The sequence below is a fragment of the Myotis brandtii genome, unplaced genomic scaffold (assembly GCF_000412655.1).
Source record: "Myotis brandtii unplaced genomic scaffold, ASM41265v1 scaffold995, whole genome shotgun sequence".
Lineage (NCBI taxonomy): Eukaryota > Metazoa > Chordata > Mammalia > Chiroptera > Vespertilionidae > Myotis > Myotis brandtii.
Window position 1 is genome coordinate 1,015,450 of NW_005372150.1, and position 22,249 is coordinate 1,037,698.

Genomic DNA, 22,249 nt, shown 5'->3' on the forward strand with positions numbered 1-22,249 from the left:
CCAAAGACCTTGTATGCATATATGCATAACCCATGGACACAGACAGTAGGGTGCTGATGACCTGGGGTGGGGGGTGTGGTTTGAAGGGAGTGAATGTGGGAAAGAGTTCACTGTGGGAGGAAGGGCCCCTGGTGTTGGAGGCCGACGGCTGGGCGGTTGAGAACACCTGCCAGCACAGCATCAAATCCCCTTCTTTGAGTTCAGTGCCTCACTCTTTGTTGGGGAGCTACTCCCCTCTCCCCCTGCACAGTGGCATCCGTATGTGTTGGGCCTAAGCGGACTAGCTGCCGTGTCCCTGACTACTATGACTGGTTGCAGAATGTGCCCTGATGCCATTGAAGCAATGAGGTGCTGAGACCCTTGCTGGGAATACTGGGATGGAGGTGATATTCTTGTCCCTTGACCTTGAATCTAAGGAATATCAGGCCTGGAACTGCTGCCTCCACATTGCTGCAGGTAAAGGGTAAAACAGAAGCCAGCACTGCTAAAAGCAAAGTAGAGAGCTGGATAAACAGTCCTGGCTGCTAGCAGCGCCTGAGCCTGAGCCCCAAGCCCTGCCAGGCCACAAACCTTTGACTTTTCTGTCATTACCTTCTTTTCTGTGTAATCTAATTTTGTTGAGTGTTCTGTCAAATGCAGCAGGTATGTCCAACATAATACAGTGTCAAGTAGGGAGGGCATGCAAGCAAGGCCACATCATGTGCAAAGCTTCTGAGAAGTGGGAGGCTGGTGTGCCTCAGGCTTCATGAAAGGCAATTGGCATGATTAGAGGGTGGAATGGGAGCTGGGCGAGGCCAGAGGGGATGTGCTAGACCTTGGATAGGACACTGATCTAATCCTCAGGGTGACAGCGAGCTGAAGCATTGTTGGGTGGTCAGTTTTGCACTTTGCAGATGTCCCCCTGGCTGCCCTCTGGAGAATGGAGTATGGGACTGGGCAGGTTCCTGAAGAGGTTGATCTTTCTGGGGATATTAGGGCCCTTGGATGCTGGTCTTATCACTTCAACCCTATCTCATGTCCAGGCCCCTATCTTATCTCAGGGACAAGCCAAGGACTTGCTCATCAGAGTCACTAGACCCATCTGAACCAGAACTGCAATATTCGTACTCATGTTCATGCTTTCTGCATGCTCTCTGCTCTCCAGGCCCCAGGGAGGGGCAACAGGGCATTGACTTGAGTCAGGTGGAGCACAGCACCTCACCCCCCACCCCCCACCACACACACACACACACACACACACACACACACACACACACAGTCCCGGATCTTTCAGGCGGGCCCCACCCTGCCTGCTGGCCCCCTCTGCTGAGGCCTCCTGCTGCCTCCAGGACCCAGTCTGTGTCAGTCTGCTTGCTCTCTGGACAGAGCCAGCCTGGAACCAGCTAGAGACAGGCACACCTGCAGGGGGAGAGTATGCCGATGCTCACCAGCATGGCAGGAGGGATGGCCAATGTGTCCCTCACAGAGGGCCATGTGGGGAGCGCCTGGAGCTGCTGGCCTTTCTGCTGTGTTGTTTTCCAGACCCACATAACTGTCTCTGGGGACTGTATCGATACCCCATCCTGCTCCTCAGGCCTCCACTCTAACATCTTGGTTGTGTCTCTGTGTTAAAAGGAGCTTTAGAAAATTAGTGCTGTGGCTTGGTGTACAGGTAACTTTTAAATTACCTTTTTATTTTAGAAGAGGTTTAGATTTATAGAAAAAGTGCAAAGACAGCACAGAGTTCCTGCACACTGCCACCCACCCAATTTAATTGTTAGCATATTACATTATCATACACACTTGTCACAATGAATGAACCAATATTGAACTAGAGCCCATAGTTTATTCAGATTTCCTATGTCCTTTTCCTGTCCAGGCTAGACGATCTCTCAGCCCTTGGTGGTAAGGTGGCTGGTTAGGAGGACTGTCAGGCGCCCTCTCCTGGGTGTGGCTGATGCTTTCCTAGGGGCTAGATCAGTGATGGCGAACCTTTTGAGCTCGGCGTGTCAGCATTTTGAAAAACCCTAACTTAACTCTGGTGCCGTGTCACATATAGAAATTTTTTGATATTTGCAACCATAGTAAAACAAAGATTTATATTTTTGATATTTATTTTATATATTTAAATGCCATTTAACAAAGAAAAATCAACAAAAAAATGAGTTCGCGTGTCACCTCTAACACGTGTGTCATAGGTTCGCCATCACTGGGCTAGACTGAGATAGTGGGTTTAGGGGAAAGACCACACCATGTCAAGGGAACATGAAGTTCATAGGACATGTCACTATGATATTGACCTTGATCAACTGGCTGAGGTCATGTTGGACGGGTTTCTTGGATGTAAAGTGGCTTTTTCTTCTTCCACCTCCCATACTACATCCTTTTATGCACATATTTTAATTCTTTAATGGTCTTGGGGTATAGGCATCATTCAGTTACTTAATTGCTCTTCATTCAGCACCATTTTAAACTTTTAAAAATATTTTCATTGATTTCAGAGAGGAAGGGAGAGGGATAGAGAGATAGAAACATCAATGATGAGAGAAAAATCATTGATTGGCTGCCTCCTGCACGCCCCACAATGGGGATTGAGCCCGCAACCTGGGCATGTGCCCGTGGCTGGAATCAAACCTGGGACCCTTTAGTCTGCAAGCCAGCGTTCTATCCACTGAGCCAAACCAGTTAGGGTCCATTTTAAACTTTTATTATTGCTGTGTGCATCTGGTCTGTGCTGCAGAGCCTTCTGCAGGACCCACAACTGGCCCCAGTGATGGCATCCAGGCTGCCCCGGATACCGACCCTCAGACTGTGCCACAGTGAACATCCTTGCCCTTGGGGCCTGTTTCAGGACTTCTGTGGACACAGAACTAGGAGTAAAGTGCTGGTCAGCAGGTGTCTGCACTTCAGAAAGGTGGCACCAGTCCACCTCCTGCAGCCCATGTCCCCATTGATAGCTCACTTCCTGACACGGGCCAAGCTGATAGCGTACAGTGCTGCCTGCCTAGTACAGGTAGGTGTCTGGTCACCACACACAGGCACCCCTATGAGGCTTGCTTCATCCAAGTCATTGAGCCACACCAACCACAAACCAGAGTCCCCTCTGGCGAGCTGAGGACCCACATGCTCTATTGCTTGACTCGCACAATATTTAGAAATTTTTTTTTGAGCCAACATGTAAACATTGAGTAATTTCACATCAACATTTAAGTTTTGAGCTAGAAATCCCAGACTTCCTCCTTCTCATGGTTTTCCAGAGTAAAGCTGTTCTCTCAAAATATATGGGTTTGATAGTCTCCATGGCCTCTTAAAACCTCATGGCTTCTGCAGAATAGACTCAGATTATCGCAAAGCCCTTTTCTTACAGGGAGAGCTGACCTGCCACGGGCCAGGCGGCCTGGCTGGAGGTGGAACGCCTGTCACTGTACTAGCTGTGCCTGGTGAATCTGGACATAGGATGGGGCCCTTGGAGTTCATCTTATTCAGATTTCCTGATTTTGTGAGACAGGCATTTCCCCCTCCTGCTTCTCTGCAAGCCATAGGATGGAGGTGGCACCTTCCAACATCTGTGGGGCAATGGTGCCCCCTTGTGGCTGCAGCTCCAACCCAGCGGCTCTGCTCACTACCAATGGAAAGGGGTGGATTTGGACCCCTGGGCATGGGGGAAAGGTATTTCTGTGGCCAGGAGAGTCACGGTATCTCATGGGGCACACTAGAGGCCCTGCCCATGAGTGGAGTGAAGGGTGCATCGGAAGCAGAGGCTGTGGAGATCTGAGGGAGGCCAGATGGGGAGGGCAGTGGATGATGAGTGAGGACTGGTTCTTGAGGCGATATGGCCTAGGTCAGTGGTCGGCAAACTCATTAGTCAACAGAGCCAAATATCAACAGTACAACGATTGAAATTTCTTTTGAGAGCCAAATTTTTTAAACTTAAACTATATAGGTAGGTACATTGTTATTAACTTAATTAGGGTACTCCTAAGCTGGCCTTTGCTAAAAACGTCCTCAATCTGATTGAGGTACGTTCGCTGAGGTCAACCCCTTCCAACTCTCCCATCCTCAACTCGTGCATGAATAGCGTGCGCCTCCCCCGCACTGCATGTCCCGAGGCCCGCCTGCGCCGCGTCTCCCGTCGCCGGACTTCTTCTAACGCCACTTCTTCAAAATAGACTCGCCCAGGCCGAAAACCGCATGGGCCATGAAGTTTCAATCGCACTGCATGTGTGCGCCTGCACATGGTATTTTGTGGAAGAGCCACACTCAAGGGGCCAAAGAGCCGCATGTGGCTCGCGAACCGCGGTTTGCTGACCACTGGCCTAGGTGGTGTCCTGACTTTGGCAGAGTGGCCAACTCTCCCTTGAGCAACAAGTGTGTCCCTTGCCCCAAGGCAGTATTCTCTTTAGGGTCAGCTCCTGTGGGATCAAGAATTCCCACCCACAAGATCTTCCTGACAAACGAACTTACTGACCTCCCCTGCCATGGATGGGACCACCATTAATGGCCAAGTGCTTTAATGGTGGAACTGTGGGCAAAGGGCACCGCCCAGAGAACTGAGATGACCTTTCCACAAACCTCTACTCAGCAGCCTCTGTGAGTGGGGTTCTGTGTCACTAACTTGGGACAGAGGTGAAAACTGAGGCTCAGAGAAAGCAGGTGACTTGCCTAAGTTCACAAGGATATTTGAACCCAGGTGTGCTTGACTGCAAAAGTTCATTGCTCAAGAGAATGTGAAGATAAGCCGCAAACTGGTAGAAAGTATTTGTGAAAGACATAGTTGATAAAGGACAGTTATCCAGAAATTACAAAGAACTCTGAAAAGTCAACAATAAGAAAACAAATAAGCTGATTTTAAAATGGGCAAACGAGCCCTGGCCATTGTGGCTCAGTTGGTTGAGTATTGTTCACTGCACTGAAAGGTTCCCAGTTCAATTCCCGGTCAGGGCACATACCCAGATTGCAGTTCCACCCCTGGTCAGGGTGCATGCAGGAGGCAGCCAATTGGCATTTCTCTCTCACATTGATGTTTCTCTCTCTCTCTCTCTCTCTCTCTCTCTCTCTCTCCCTCTCCCTCTCCCTTCCTCTCTTTCTAAAATCAATAAAAAATATTTTTAAAAAGGGCAAATGACCTTAAGATACATATCACTAAAGAAGATTTATAGATGACAAGCATATGAGAACATGCTCCTTATCATATGTCAGCAGGAAAATGCAAATTAAAACAAGGAGATATCACTAACCGCTTACTAAAATGGCCAAACTCTCAAACACTGACAACAAATGCTGGTGAGGATGTGGAGTAACAGCTACTCTCATTCCTTGCTGGTGGGAATGCTAAACGGCACAGCCACTATGGGCAACAGTTTTCCAGGTTCTTACAAAACTAAACATACTCTCACAATCCAGCAATTGCACTCTTTGGTATTTATCTATATGAGTGGAAACCTTACATCCACACAAAAACCTGCACACAGGTATTTATAGCAACTTTCTTCATAATTGCCAAAACTTGGGAGCAATCAGGATGTCCTTCAGCAGTGATGGATAAATAAACTGGTTCATTCAGACAATGGAACATTATTCAGTGCTAAAAAGGAATGAGCTACTAAGTCATGAAAAAACATGGAAGAACCTTAAATTCACATTATTAAGTCAAAGGAGCCACTCTGAAAAGGCTACATACTGTCTGATCCCAACTACAGACTTACTGGAAAAAGCAAAACTATGGAGACAGTAAAAAGATCAGTGGTTGCCAGGAGTTAGGGAAGAGGGCGGGATGAACAGGCAGAGTACGGAGGGTTTTTGGGGGAGTGAAACTGCTCTGTATACTATAATGATAGACATGTCTTTATGCATTTTCAAAACCCACAGAATGTATAACACCAAGAGTGAGCCCAGTGTGAACTAAGGACTTTGGATGATAATGGTAGGTTAATGTAGACTCTCGATGGTGGGGGGACTGCATGTGTGATGTTGGGGGGACTGCATGTGTGATGTTGGTGAGACTGCATGTGATGGTGGGGAGACTGCATGTGTGATGTTGGGGAGACTGCATGTGATGATAGGGAGACTGCATGTGATGCTGGGGATACTGCATGTAATGGTAGGTGTATAGGGGAAGTCTACCCTTTCCATGCAATATTGCTGGGAACCTAAGACTACTCTGAAAAATAGTCTTTTAAAAGAGGGCTTATTGCCCTAACCGGTTTGGCTCAGTGGATAGAGTGTTGACCTCCGGACTGAAGGGTCCCAGGTTCGATTCCAGTCAAGGGCATGTTCCTTGGTTGCGGGCACATCCCCAGTAGGGAGTGTGCAGGAGGCAGCTAAATCGATGTTTCTCTCTTATCGATGTTTCTAACTCTCTATCCCTCTCCCTCTCCCTTTCTCTCTGTAAAAAATCAATAAAATATATATTTTTAAAAAATGGCTTATTGCATTGCCTTACACAGCCTTCAGAAGCTAACAGCCTGCTGAGTATTGGATACAGAAACATGTATGACCATTTGAACTGTCACTACAATTATGAGGAAACTTCAGGGGGCTGTGGACACTTGAAGGGCTCTTACACTGGCATTAGGGAAGGCTTCCTGGAGGAGGTGTTGCCTTGAGTGCTTTAAAGGTCCAGGTAGAGAAGCAGGGAGGGCATTCCAGGCAGAGGAACCAGCAAGCACAAAGGCATCAGGTTGTGAGGTGTTGGAGGAGCAGCAGAAGTTGTGAGGTGCAGAGTGGGGGTGCTTGTGCAGAATTGAGTTGCAGGTGGTGGGCCAGAGGACTCTGGCTACTTCCCTAGAGCCTCATGGAACTGGCCCAGAGTCAAAGTGAAGTATGGTTTTGTGGAGGCTCCTCTGGGCCACCGGATGTAGTCAGGGCCACTTGACCCTAGCTTGCAGAACTATAGGCAGCCCTGTAGGCACAGACAGGGGAGTGGTGTGCTAGGCTCAGCTAGGGAAGTCCCAGGACCTGGAAAGAAATCAGATTTGTGAATACAGTGGTGCAAAAATGACATCTTTTGTTTGTCACTAACCCCTAATGGAAATGTAGTGTTTCCTTTCATTATGTATGCAGGCAACAAACCACAGTAGCATTAGCTGTGTTCACTTCACATTTCAGATATCTCAAAATATCGCTTATGTTCAGCAGTACTTTAAAATCGCTGTGGGTGATAGACTTGTTGCTTGACTGTGTTATTAATTGTGTTAGGGAGGGTGAGGGTAAGGGGGAGAGATCAACCAAAGGACTGGTATGCATGCATATAAGCCTAACCAAGGGACACAGACAACAGGGGGGTGATGGCATGAATGTAATACCTTAATCAATAAAGAAAAAATTTTTTAAAAATTCAATGGGAAAAATATCCTCATGAGAGGATGAGAGAGAGAGAGAGAGAGAGAGAGAGAGAGAGACTGTAGATAAGAAGTGGATGGTTCAGCAGGGAAAGGGGATGCTTGCTCCATAGTGGAAGTACCTGGTAAGGGGGTAGGGAGTGAAAACCAGAGCACCAGGAAAGGAGTTGGCCTTAAACAGAAAGAGGAATGCTGTAACTGAAAAGGAGGAAAAGCCATGTAGAGGTCAAATGGAGAATAGAGATTGGAATAAAGATGGGCCTGCAGGGGCCAGTACAACCATATAGTTTTGAACTGGGAGCACTCACCCTGTTCGAGTCTGAAATGGGAAAGCTGTCTGTGATGGAAATGTTCATTATCTTGACTGTGGTGGTTTCACAAACACGCGTTAAAACTCATCAAATTGTACACTTTAAATCATGCAATTTATGGTACATCAATTAGACCTCAATAAAGTTGTGACAAATTTCAGAAAGAAAGAAAGAAAGAAAGAAAGAAAGAAAGAAAGAAAGAAAGAAAGAAAGAAAGAAGACAGAAGCCCACATAGTGCTAAACTTCTTTTCAGTATTTCTGGTAACTACAATTACAATGTAATTGGCATTTAAAAACCTACCGATTCGTCCACCCTGCCAAAGAGATCTCTGGCACATTCATGAACACACAAAGATGTACATAGATACACAATGCACATATGTACACGTGAAACAAACAATGCACACATAAATGCACACACACATACACAGATATGCATGCAAATGCACACACAGAAAAGCACACATGCACACACAGCACATGCATGCACACACAAACATGTATGCACACATTCTCATGTAAATGCACTTATCTGGGTACATACAAACAGGCACACACAACATGTACACACAACACACATGTACACATAAGCACATGCACATGTGAATGCACACACATATTCAGACACACACAAAATACACATATGGACATGTAAAAGCTCACACATACATGCACAGGGATGCACACATGTGTGCACACATACACAAACACACATGCAAATGTACATATTCAGGCACACACAAACATGCACATGTGCACACATGTGCATGTACATAAGCACACATGTAGGCAAATGTTCATATACAGGTACACACTTGTGCACACAAAACCACACATGCATGCACAAACATACACATAAACATAGGCATGTATACACACAACACACATGCACTCACACACAATGGTTGAGAAACCCTCTCAAGAGGAAAGGGAATACCAGCAATGTGACCCTGATCATATAATTTATTGTCTAGATCTGTACATTTGCATGTGAAAGGGGCACTAATTAGGCTGGGACTACGGGCATAAACAGATTCTCCTGAGCATACTAGGGCAGGGCTACCCTGGGTCTGGGGCCTGCAGGGCATTTGTGCTCCTGTCTGTACTTGCATTTCTGTGGACAAGTGAGCCTGAGTGGGAGTGCATCTGAGGGGTGTGTGTGTGTGTGTGTGTGTGTGTGTGTGTGTGTGTGTGCGTAGGGGGTTCTAATCTCTTGTGCTTGGGTTCATGTTCAGTCTGGTCATTCTGGCCCTCAGAGGAGACCTTGCCCAGGTGTTTACAGGGATGGCCAGTGATCTGGGAGTGGGGTCTGCCTTGCTTCCTCTGAGGGAGATAGGTGGGCTACATGTTTAGTCTTCTTGCTTCACCAAACTTGTCCTCCCTTCCATGATTATCCTCATTTTGCAGATGCAGAAACGAGGCCCAGACAGTTGAATACTTTGCCCAGGCCACCAGGGAGTCCAGCCATGGATGATAAGGGGCAGAACACCTGGTATTCTGAGCACCCTTGTGTGCCCTGTCAGGAGATGAGAGGAGGATGTCTGGGGCTGAGCTAGCAGAAGAGGCACTCAGCTTTAGTCCCTCTCCTATGTGAATCCCATCATGACTCCACAGCACCAAGTCTAAGTTCCACAGACTCATATCACTCCCTATCCATTCCCTGCATGCCAGCCACTCCAGCCACTAGCCCTTCCCTGCTCCCTCCAAGCGTCTTCACACCTCCATACCTGTGCCCATTCTGTTCCCTGGAGTGCTTGACAAGGAGTGCCTCTTACTCATCCTGCAGTGCCCATTCTGATTACCCAACATAGTGTTGGCATGCCCCTGCCCTGTGGTCCCTTTGCCTTCACACATCCCTGTGGAGTAGCTCTTATCAGAATTTATGCAGATAAACATCATCTCTGTTTTCCCACACATAGCACCAGGTACAGCATAAAATAGGCATGAAAAAATATTTGTCAGATTAACAAACATGTTTGTACACTATGAGACGCTTGAGAGAAAGGCTGCGTCCTTTCCAGCTATTTGGGTAATAGAGTTTGTCCAACTGTCCAGGCTGAGGCCAGAGCTGAAGAAAGGAGCTGGGCAGTTATGAGAGCACTAGTTGGGTTGGTGTGGTCCCAGGCTGGGCCTGTGTACTGAAGCACCTGCTCCAGGTTCCTCACTGCAGGCTCCTTGGGCAGAAAGGACTTTGCTATTGCTTCTACACAGGCCCCAGAGGGTGCCCAGTGGGGCGCAGCTCTCTGCAGCTCTCTCACTCTCAGCCCTCAAAGCTCAGAGCTGGCCTAGGCCTCGTCCTCTTCTCAGTCCACTTATCAAGTCGGAAGTTCAAAGCTGGTCCAGCCTGGAGGGGCCAAGGTTTATGTGCTTGTCCTCTCCACCATAGCCACCCGACCCTGTGCCACACTCCAGGAAGGGTGGGGACAGGAAGGGGATGGTGGGCCTGTGTCTGCCCCAGGGCACTGTCAGTTCTGTCAGGATGTCTGCCTCAAAGCTTCCACCCTGAGAACTGTTTCCAGACTGATGCCCTGGGCTGGTATGAGCCCCCTGCCGAGGGCCTCGCAGGGCTGGGGGGCCGGGAGAAGCTGGCAAGAGGAGGGCAGGAGGAGTAGAAGCGTTCCGAGACACCAGTGCCCCTCAAATTGGGCAGAGTGAGCACCAGTCACCCTGTCACTACTGTGGGACAGGAACACCTCGGGGAAGTCCCCCACCACCTGTGGTGAAGGGAAAGTATCGGCTGATAAGGTCTGGGCAAGCTCAGTCTGGTCCAGCTGGGAGACCTGGCTAAGACATCTGCTTCCCTGAGCCTCAGTCTCCTAATCATGAATGGATATAACCTTTGTGACCACTCCTCGGGCCCTGAGACAGTGTGTGTTCATGGACATCAGGTAATGTGTGCACCTGCAGGAAGCTTTGGGTGGTTTGTGTCTTCCTGGTGGTCCCTTCTCTCTTTGTTGTACCAGCCATCCCCACCCAATTATTTTTTTTTGGGGGGGGGGTTGTGGGTGGAGGGAGTTCCCCTCCCACAACCACATAATCTTAGCTGGACTTCCCCCTGTACACCTTCCTGCCCACCCCTCCCAGCATGGGGGTTGAAGAGGGAGCCTTCTCAACACGGGTCCTCTGGAGTGCCTGGCAGCTTAGATGGGCAAGAAGTACGTGGAGAGGTGGTGTGAGGGGTCTTGCTGGCTACTAACGGCTCCAGGAGTCAGAGGAAGGGCAGGGCGGAGTCTGGACTAGAGCACAGGCTGCGCGGGATGGTGCCATGGTAGTCAGCCTCCTCTCTTGCACCCCCACATCCAAACCATCAGTGAGTCCTGCCAGACCCTCAGAACATTCCAGAACCCAACCTCTTCCCTGACTTCTACTCCTCTCTAGCCTCCACATCCAACTATAGGCAAGTCCTGCACAATCAATCCTCAGAACATATCAGAACCCAAGCACCTCCCCTGCCTCTACTGCCAGCAACCTGCCTCAGCTACCATTGCCTCTGCCTCCTGTCTCATCTACATCCCTCCTGCCCACATAATCCCTTTCGCCGCAGCTACCTGAGCAACTATTTTACTAGTAAATAAGTTGCCTATTCTCAGTCTGGCCCCATTGTTTCCCACCATACCCAGGATAGGTTTACATTCCTTACTGTGTCTGTAAGACCACCAGTTTTGGCCCCGGCCCACTGCACTGACCTCATCGTCTTCACTTCCTTTCCACATCCACTGTGGTGCTCTTCACTGTTTCTGAGCTCACTTAGGGTGTTCCCACCCCAGGGCCTTTGCACTGGCTGTTTCCTCTGTCTGGAGCCTTTGATTCCCAGGTATTCATGGGATTCCTTCCCTTCGTTCCTGCAGGTCTTTTCTCAAATGTTACCTCCTCATAAAGGTCTTCCTGACCCCATATCTTCAATAAGCCCTGCTTCCCCATTGCTATCAGCCCTGGTCTTCTTACCTGTGTATTTTTCTTCAAAGTACATTCTATGATATTAGTTTATATATTTAGTTGTGTGATTATTGTCTGGGGTCCCTGGTAGACAGGCTCTGTGGTGTGATGGGGGAAATGTGGGGGTCTGCGGGGGACGCGGAGCAAGTGGCTGCCCTTCTCTAGGCCTCAGTTTCTCTGTCTGTACTCTCAGGCCTGGACTGCCCTCTCTTGAGGCCTGCTAACATGATGTCAGTAGCTCTGTATCTCCCTTTGTCCTGGAGGGTTGTTGTGGAAGCAGAGGCACTGGGCTCCAGCAGAGGGCGCTTAGTCCTCCTCTGGGGCCCTCGCTCCCGGGTGTGGGGGATAGCATGCTACCGAGGTCTGTGTGCTTGTCAAAGGCCCAAGTCTGGGTGCCCTCCTTACCCTGCGGCCTAGCGTTGTTTGCAGCCTGTGAGGCGGCTGACACCAGGGCAAAGCTCACTGAGTGGTGGTGGAGTACCAGGCATGTCAGGACCCAGGGCATCTGGATCAGGGTTCCATCCCGGCCCATGGTTCCAGGCAGGTCCTGTCCCCCACCCTCCTCTAACCCCAGCCCCAGGCCTCCTCTGCATATAGTCCTGCTTTAAGGAAAGCAGGCTCCACTGGAGGGCACATCTCTGGCTGCCATGGTGGCTGTCGGTGGCCACAACTGCAGTCACAGGCTTGGCTCCAGCTGGCTCCTGGGGCTCTGCTAGGGGTGGCTTGCCCACTGGGCACAGCAGGGCTCTGGGAAGGCCCACCCCCTGCCCGCCTCCCCAGGGCCAGGCCACCGCGGGAAGGTCCCTGACCTTAGGGCTCGGGTGTGGTCACTCTCTTCCGTCCTTCCGGCTGCAGCCCTGCCTGGGAGGGGACAGGAAGCCCAGGTCTCTGGAAGGGCCAGACCTCAGCAGGTGCTGAGGGGCAGCCAGCCGGAGCCACTCCCTCCAGCTGGTTGCCAGTCGCCACTGCCTTCCACTGGCTCCCCAGGCCAGCCCTGAGCTGCTCCACCGGGGCCCTGGGCACCTCTTTCCTCCCCGGGGTGCCTGCCCTGCCGCCTGGGGTACCCGACTCAGGTTCCACAGGAAGAGCCAGCCTGCGCCCAAGGCCAGGGCACTGTGACACCCTGGGACGTGCAGAGCTCGGTGCGCTCCTGTGGGGGGCTGGCCCCAAGGGTCTTCCAGCCACTCCCCAAGGCCTGGGTCCTGTGGGCCGCCTCTCCCTGGGCCTGGCTGCTTGCCTGGGGAAGCTGGTGCAGCCAGGGGAAAGGGCCACCAGGCAGACCAGCACTCAGAGCCTCAGCGCACCCCATAAGGTTCTCCATTATGAAGTGCCCTGTGAGCAGGCCGAGCCTGGGACCCCAGACCAACAGGGGCGGGGGAGCCTCCCCAAGGAATCCGTCTCCCAAGTGCACTTTTCAGGAGCAGCAGCTGCCCTTTGGACCACTTCTCAGAGGGGCATGGGTGCCCAGACATCTCTGGGCGTGCCCGTTTCCCAGTCCCGAGGGGAAGGTCCTGAGAACATTGCATTAAGGAGACAATACTCTCAGGTGTCTGTAATAGTGCAGTTTTCAAATCTCAACCCCTGAACTCTGCACTAGGGGCTCTCCTAGTACAGTGCCTGGAGCCAGACTTCCAGGGTTCAAATCCAGGCTCTGCACCTTACCCGGGCAAGCCCTTCCCATCTCTGTGCCCCAGCTTCCTCACCTGTGAGATGGGGCTAGCAGCCAGCTTTGCAGGGTTGTGGGGAGGACTGAGAGCCAGCACAGGCTGGCTCTGTGAGTGGTAATCATGGTCACTAATGATGGCGTATTTGACTCAGTGGGCCTGAAACCCAGAGGATCAGAAAGTTGAGAAATAGGGTGGTGTGAAGCATCCAGAAGACATTTGGCCCAAACTCTTCTCTTTCTGGTAAGAAGGGGGAGTGAGAGGCCCAGCAGGTTGAGCTGGAGTAGGCTGTGCCAGACCAGGACCATGGTCTTGGAGACACTGACCAGCTGGGTGGTGTGGGTTGCTGACTGCTCCAAGCCCCAGGCTCCCTACTTGAAAAATGGGATTCAGGCGCCTCTCATTAGCACTAATGGGGCACATTCAGAGCAGGGTGCACCACACAGGAGGAGTTCAGTAAATGTGGGTGGCTGCCTCCCCTAACTTTGTCACACAGCAAAAGAGAGGCTTGTGTGGGGAGGCCTGGGCCAGGCCATCCTCCTCTACCCAGAAGAGGACAACGACAGACAGCTGCTGCCAGGCCATCTTAGAAGGGTGCCCAGCAGGAGACACAGCTCTTTATGTCACTAGCAGTCCCCGCTGGGCCTGGGCACAGTCCCTTTTCCAATGACACAGTTCTCTTTCCTGCTAAGCCTGCCATCCCTTGAGCTATAAGAGGAGGATGGGAAGTAAGTAGTGGGAGGAGCAGGAAGGCACACCAGGAGGGGGTGCTCCTGAAGGCACAGGTTCAGAGTAGGGACAGGCTCAATGCAGTGAGATGGGGGTTCCCAGGGTCCCAGGAAACTTCGTGATCATTCTCACTAGACCCACAGTGTACCTAAGAGGAGCTGAAGCCAAGGAGGCTGAAAGACTTGCCCAAGGTCTCAGGATGAAGGGGACTGAGTCGTGTGTCCTTCCCAAGAGCAGTATATCCAGACCAGATTCATTTCTGCAGACCTCTCTGTACCAGCATGGAACAGCATGAACATAAGTTTCTTGATTTTTTTTTTATTAAACAAATAAGTCTGGTAGTGGAATTTTTTTATTTAATGCATAAACATATAAGTCCCTTTATTAGAGAAATTGTACATATTGATGAAGAGGGTCAATGGTCACATCTATGGGTTAATTCTTTAAAAATCAGAAGCAATGATTAGAATAAACTGTAAGTTCTTTGTTACATTGTGAAGTGTCTTGTGTAGTCATATTCTATTGTTGGAATGACAGCTTGTACAAATTTCAAGAAAATTAGAAGATACATATGAACACCAAGTTCTCCCCCTCCTTCTGCAACAGTCTCAATGATTTTCTTTATCACCTCAGCATGCCTGCATGGGTGAACTGAACACATAGGAGGTGGTGGGAGATGAGGATGATTTTCAATGGTCACTGTTTTCTTCACATGATCTTGACTGATGTCTTCATACATGTGTTCAACTGTTAAAGGCTGCCATTGCTCATTGTAGCCAAACAACCATAGTTGTGGTGTCTGATAATATTTATCATAAGAGATATAAAAGTCATATGTTCTGGTTTGCAAAATAGCATCTTCATTTCCAGCATCAGTTTTAGCTTTACAAGCTTCTACTATTTTCCTTGTGTCTAGGGTAGCCTCATCTGTTTAAAAAAAAAAACTTTCTACCTATTAAACCATATCTGAAGCTTCATTTTAGAAAATCTATTCCTCCTCTTATTTTAAATCAAAACTGTTATAAAAGGTTATAAAAGTTTTTAAAAATTTAAATCATATGTATGTCATTCTATTCCTGTAATACCTGTGTTATGATAAGTATCTACCCATCCTCCATCACCATCATCCTCTTCAATGATAGCTTCCAATTCATCTGAATATTCCATCTGCTTGCACCACTTGTAACATGGCACATTTTTGGTGACCAAAAATTGTTTGCCTGTTGGTAGGTATGCCTTCACTTTCAATTCTTCCCCTGTAGCCCATTGCCATGTTGGACAGTGGTGAACTAAGTGATCTCCAGCTGCCACAAACTCTTCTGGGGTGATAACACCTGTTTCCTTAAATTTTGATTCCTTGAGGACCGGGGTCAGGTACTCAGCCACTTCCAGTGCCTCTCCCTTCACTGTGTTAATCATATTCTGCATCCTGGGGCAGATGGAGCTAATTACAGACCACATTACTGAAGGTCTATGCTTGCAACAAGGGAGGAGATGTACAGCTTTGCTTTGCTCTTCTTTGAGCTCCCTGGTTCCTGTGCTCAGCTCCACACCCTTCAAAGGACTCTGAGATGGACAGCAATCCCTGGAGACTCCATCCTGGGAGATGATGGAGGGCTCAGTCAACAGGGGCTCCAATTGCTGTCCTTAATTCTCTGCAGGACTGTCTTGTGGCAGGAGGGGCAGGAGAATAGGACTGGGTCCCTTGGGAAGATAGGACCCAAACTTGTGAGCGAGTGCCCCATTTTAGTTATAATGGGTGTGAACATGTGGGGATGCCCATTTGATGGGAATCTTCATGCATCATTCGTTTAAAAGTCACTATTGACCACCTGCTGTGTGCCAAGCACTGGAGCTGCCATTATTTTGCTGAAAAAATAGTCAACAAATTTAAAATGTGATGTCAGATGGTGACAAGTTTGAAGATGGACAACAGAGCAGAGCTGAGAGCAGAGAACAACGGCAGGGGCCTAGGTTAAAGAGAGGAGGTGTCATCCTCCCAGGAAGCAGGAGGATGAGAAGGTAGCCATGTGAAAAGGCAGGGAGGAATGTCCCGGGCAGTGCAAAGGCTGCAAGTGCAAAGGCTGGGAAGTAAGACTGTGCTGGAGTGCAGTGGCTGGAGTGAGGTGAGTGAGACTAGAGAGAAGGGCTGTGCCCCATGCTCTAGGGTCCCTTGTCTTTTGTCCAGTCTAGCCATCCCTTCCTTACTAAAGCAGACTCCGGAGGCTCCCCCAGAATGCCAAGCTATGAAAAGCTGCGTTCACTACAATGACCACACGAGGGCAGCAGAGGGACACTGGGAAGGAGTGAGGCAGTTGAGAACTGAATCTGAGTCCTGTGGGGGCTCTCAAGCAGCCCGGCTGCATCTGAACCCCTCCCGCTCTGCTTCTCTGAACCCATCTTTGCTACTCTCTTCTCAAGCTCCTCCTTCCTAACCATCAGGGGCACCTGCTAAAATCCCAAATCCACTACTTCCCATGAGACTCAATGCCCACATCCTGGAAATGGGAATAGTTCCATCTCTAGGGGCATGTAATGGGCGTCAGTAACTTGTCTGTTTGCAGTCATGTGTGCCTTGGCCAATTAGCTGTGTGGCCTTGGGCAACTCACTTACACTCTCTGAGTTTCAGTCCCCCATCTGTAAAATGGGATGATGGAAGGACTACGGCATGGAAGTCCCGTGCAAGCAAACTGACAATGCATAGCATATGCCAATACTGAGCACGGTGCCTGGCACTTAGCAAGTGCTCAATGATAATAATTGATCATGACAATAGCATAATGACTTGGGTGTGTAGAGCTAGGAGAGACCTGCTGTTCAGATGAGAACACTGGAGATTGTGAAAAGGAGAGATTTACCCAACTTGTACTACCCAGGAATGAGGCCAAAAGGCTCCTCCAAGACTGCCTGTCCATTTGACTGATGGGATGCTGAGACCCAGGGAGGACTGGCAGCTTGGCCAAGGCCTGGTGGCAGGCACAGGACAAGAATCCTGGATGCCTGCTTCCTGGCCATGGCTTCTTGCCTCATTAGAGGGCCTTTCCCTCACCCAGAGTTGGACACTCCTTCCCATAGTGACCTTTCAGGACCTGCTTGCATACCCCAAGGAGGTCAGTCACCCCAACAAGCCAGCTCTGACTGAGAGGGAGGGGTGCTCTGCCTCCATATAGCTCTGTGAGGAAGGAGCTTGCTGGACAGGGTGAGGGGGCATTTCTAGGCTACAGCTCCTGATGCTTCTTTTTCTTCCTCAACTTCCCTGCGCCTGACTGGGAGAATAGAGACCTGCAACCTTGGAATGTGGCATTCATGGAAACCTGGTCCCTTTCAATTTTTGAGTTCTTAGAGCTTCTTATTGGAGCTGAGGCTCCTCATTCCCAATGGGGTTGGGGGGAGCCCCTTCATTTTGGTGTTCTTTGGGGTGAATGAGTTGTTTCCGGAGGGTGGGCAGCCCTGGAGAGGTAGTTGGAGTTGACAGTGGGGATGAGAGGTGGGGAAAGGGAGGAGGAAGGGGTTTGGGGAAGTACCCTGTGACGCCCCCCTTCTCTGAGATGGTGCACGTCCCCTGGGCATGGAGAGGGGCACTCTCCCATGCTCCTCTCTGCCCATGTCCTTGGGAAACACTCTCTGTCCTCATGGAAGAATTCCTCCAAAAACCTCGAATACCCCCAGCATCACCCAGGGTATTTTTCTTGTGGTTAAGGTGGTATTTACAGTGAAAACAGCTATTGAAGTGAATCACAAAAATAATGTCAGTGTTTCCACTTTTGACAGAAATGGGAAGGCAGGTGGTTTCTTGTCTGCGATAGCGCATCTGCTCCTGCAATAATTACTATTTGAGATAATTGTGAAAAAGAATTTAAATACTTAAGGCATGCTCAGGGGCCAGGATAACTTTCTTTTGCCTTATTCATAATCTATCCTGCAAGTTGGAGGTTTGTCCTGCCGTGGGCTGTGGGAGGACGGCGGGAGGGGCACTGGGAGGTGGTGGGCGTGCTCCAGGGGCCTGGGCAGGCTTGGGTCCCAGGAAGAGTGAGGGTCTTGGAGAAGGACACACCTCTGTTGAATCTGGATTTTGGGGGGCAGTGACTGTGGACAACTTTCTCTGCACCTCAGTTTCCTTGTCTGTGAAATGGGTTAATAATTGAGTGTACCCAAGAGGCTTGTTATGCAAATTAAAGCAGATAATGTATGAAGCACATGAAGCACTCTGCATGGTGTACAGACAGGGATCAGCCTGTGCCTGGCCCCTTCCTGGGCCAGCAAGGCCTGGGCTAGCTTCTGCAGCCCCACGGACATCAAAACCAAGCCCTTGAGGAGAACCTCAGTGAGTTTACATCCCCTTTCCACCACTCTCCCACTCAAACTTCTTCTCAGGGTGCAGAATTCAGAAAGGGGCAGTGCAGCGAATGTGCATGAGCGTGGAAAGGCAGCCTCAGGGAGCTCTGGCCCTTGCCCAAGTGGACAGGGCCGGGGCTCAGCAGGGCTCGGTCCAGCTCCATGTGCAGGCCAAGTGTCCCCGTCGGAGGTCAGAGGGCCTGGGCTGGACTGTCGGGGAGGCAGTGTCTTCTCTGTCACCTTAGGTGTCTAACCAGCACCAGGGTGACCATCTACCAGGGACAGGGCTTGGGCTGAGGGAACCCTGAGGACCTTTGCTCTTAGAGGAGGGTGAATCAGAACCCAGGAACCCTGGGTCCTAAGGGAGGCTAGGGTAGGGAGGCATGGAGGCAGGACCTGGGGCTGACGAAGCACACACGCAGCCCAGATGGGAAGGGCTGGCCCAGGCCCCCGATGCCTTCACCTGGGACAGCCTCTGGGCGACCCCCATGGGTGGTGATGTAGCAGGGGCTCCCCTGGGAGGGTGCAGGACCTTGGAGGAAGAGGTCAGAGGAGCCAGCCCAGGGGCTCACAAGAAAAGAAGGCAGGTGCCTCAGCTCTGTACCGGCCCTGCCATGACTCGTTGTCCAGCCTTGCACAGGTCCATGCCTGACTCCAGCCTCACTTGCCCCAGGTTTGTAACAAGAGAATTGGACTTATAATTAAAACCTACAAAGAGCAATGACTTAAATTAAAAAGACATTTTATCTCTTTCATATTTAAGCCTAGGGGTAGGTGGAACCAGGCTGATGTGGGGACCAGCTTCCTTCTAATTCCTGGCTTTACCAAACCAAAGAAGAGATCTTGTCTTTGTGGTCCAAAATGGCTGCCAGAGTTCCAGCCATCACATCTAAGCAGAGGCACAGGGAAGGAGGGAAGAAAAAAAGGGGGGTTATCACATGTCTTTTAAGAAAGTCTTCTAGAAGTTGATGCTTGACACTATTTCTTCCATCGCATTGGCAAGAGTTTAGTCGCATGACCACTTCTAGATGCAAGAGAATCTGGGAATGAGCTTTTATTCTAGGAGCCCACCTGACAGTCAGAGAGAGAAGAGAAGGATGGTGCTGGGGGCTCCCAGCTGAGTCTGCCATGGAATGATCTCCCGGGGCCTTTCTGCTTTGACTCTTGAGGGAATGAGGGGCTGGAAGTGTACAATTGGCCATGTCTCAGGCGTTTAAGAACAGGACAGGGGCCAAACTGAAATAAGCAAGTTTTCAAAATTCTAAAGTTCTGAGATTCTGGAATTTCCAAAGACTGTGTGTGTGTGTGTGTGTGTGTGTGTGTGTGTGTGTGTGTGTGTGCGTGCGCGCGCGCGCGCGCGCACGCTTGCGCCTAGGAGCAGGGCCACTCAGGTAGCTGATTTGGTGCTCGCCTTGGGCAGGATGGGGGCTGGGGGTGCCCCCTTGGCTCCTGGAATCCACTCCGCGCTGCCTGTCCTCACAAGTGTCTGTGTGCACCAGAGGCTGGTCCTGGGGGGTGCAGTGGGAGAGGCACACAGGGATGCCTGCTCAGTCAGGTGAAGGCAAAGTTGTGGGCAGACTCCGAAGGTCTGGTGCCACAGGCAGGCTTGGGAGGCGGCACAGAGGGCAAGCTGCAAGGCAGTGGGAGCAGGGCAGGGTGGGGGGCAGGATGGAGCCCCGCCCCCCAGGTGTCCTGGCTCTGACTAGGCAGGCACTCAGCAGGTGCTCTGTGTGCGACACTGCTTGGCCCTGCCCCTGGGGAGCTGTGCTCAGTTAACAACAGTGAATAAATGGTATGTAATGAGCAGTAGGGAGCAAAACCACGTAGGTAATGGGGTGGGGAGTGGTGGCAGGGTGTGTAGTGTTAGACCATTGGTCAAGGAAGTCCTCACTGAAAAGGTGACTTTTGGGTAAAGACTTGAAATAGAGGGAGGAGTGAGCCAAGTAAGCATCTGAGAGAGGGCATGCTAGCCACAGGGCACAGCCTGGGCAAAGGCCCCAAGGCAGGTGTGTGATGGTGTGTGTGAATTGTAGAGCGGGGCCAAGGTGGAACAGGCTGGGTGAAGGGAGAGGCGCATGGGAGGTGAGGTCAGGGAGGTTATGGGGCCAGACCACGCAAGGCCTCGTAGCCATGGAAAGGACTTGGGCTCATACTCAGGGTGAGAAGGGGCCACTGGCAGTCTGAGCATTGGAGGCCATGATCTGGTCTCAGTTTTCATGGGGTGCCTCTGGCTGCTGTGGGGAGAATGTAGATGAGATGCTGGTGACCCAGTTTCCCCCCTTAGACTGTCCTCCTACCCCCCACCCTGCAACACAGAGCTCCAGATTCCCCTTCTCTTTGGGTCTTCCTTGTTATGGCACTGCCTACCTCCTCCACAGCTGTTGTGGGAGCTCAGACCTCAACCTCTTTTGCTGGAGACTCTCTTGCCTTCTCTAATTTTTAACCCCTCAAGATGGCAAAGTGGCTGCAGTGGTTCCAGGCCTCACTTGCAGGATTTTTAGCAGAGCCAGCAGAGGTTCTGGCCTTTGCACGAACTGGGCCATTTCTAGCCAGTTCCTGGAGGAGGAGGAGGCCATCCTCTGTTGGTCTTGCCCTGGGTTATCTGAATCAATGGCTGAGGCCAGGGGGGTGGGGTGTCACAGACCAACTTGGTGAGGCTGGGACACCCCTGTGTCCACAGCTGCACCTAAGACAGACATGTGCCCTTCTTGGGCACTGTCTTGTGTGAGTGTGCTCAGGGCCACCTGCTGCTTGGGATGTGAGCTCCAGGGCTCCCTCACCTAGCCCCAAGCTACTCCTATCCCAGGCCTCTTCAAGCCAACATGGCATCTGTATTGCCTGCTATTGTTTCTGTAACAAATGACTACAAACACACTGACTGGACACATTCATTCTATAATAGTTCTGGAGGTCAGAAGTCCAAAATGGGTCTTACAGGGATTAAATCAAGGTGTGGGCAGGGCTGCATTCCTTCTAGAGCAAGCATGTCAAACTCTCGGCCCATGGGCCACATGTGGCCTCCAACGAATATTTTTGTGGGCCAGCCAATATAACACTGTGTAAGAAACTTTTTAATAAAAATTTTGTAACTTAATTTTTACAATATCCTGTTACACATTAATTACGAACTACAACATTCGCTAATGACTGATTACTATAATCGTGTTGCATTCATTTCCCTTACACGCCTTATGCAAAGGCACACCATTTCTCTCTACTAATACTAGCAGCGAATATTTTAGCAGCCGATTGCCACGTCATTAGTTTTGGACTGACTTGTTTGGTGTGCGCAACAGAAAATATTTCACTTTCGGAGAACAAGAAAAATAGATTTATTTGCGTTACGCTTATTAATTTGTGACGTCATTCAGTGTCTGGTAAGTTAATGTTCAAGAAAAATATTAATTTTTATTAAAATGTTCTATTATTTTATGTTAATGATTACTCATTTATTTCAGCCCTTTGTATTCAGCATGTCCCTATCAAAATAAACCTACGTTTCCATGAAAATTGAAGCTTTTGTTTTTTTGTGGCCCACATAGACTTAAACCCTGTTTAATTGGCCCATGTTAGCCTTTGAGTTTGACATGCTTATTCTAGAGGTTCTAGGGAGAATCATTTTTCTTGCTTTTTCTAATTTCTAGAGGCTGCCTACACTCCCTGGCTTGTGGCCCCTTCTTCTTTCTTCAAAGCCAGCAGTGTAGCAGCTTCAAGTGCTCCTGTGACTCTGACCTTCTGCCTCTCTCTTCCACCTTATGAGCACCCTGAGCCCACCTGGATAACCTGGATAATCCCTACATCTCAACATTCTTAATTTAACCACATCTGCAAAGTTTCTTTTACCATGTAAGGTAACACATTCAAAGGATGCAGGGATTAGAACGTGGACCTTTTGGGGGGGAAGGCATTTTTTGCCTACTGCAGGGGCTGTGCCCTCAACATGGCGGGCCCTG

General features: G+C 50.1%; 1 pseudogene; it reads right to left on the reverse strand.

Annotated features, from left to right (window-relative positions):
• Positions 1 to 14,294: 14,294 nt before the first annotated feature.
• LOC102249324 lies at positions 14,295 to 15,399 on the reverse strand (annotated as a pseudogene).
• Positions 15,400 to 22,249: the final 6,850 nt, after the last annotated feature.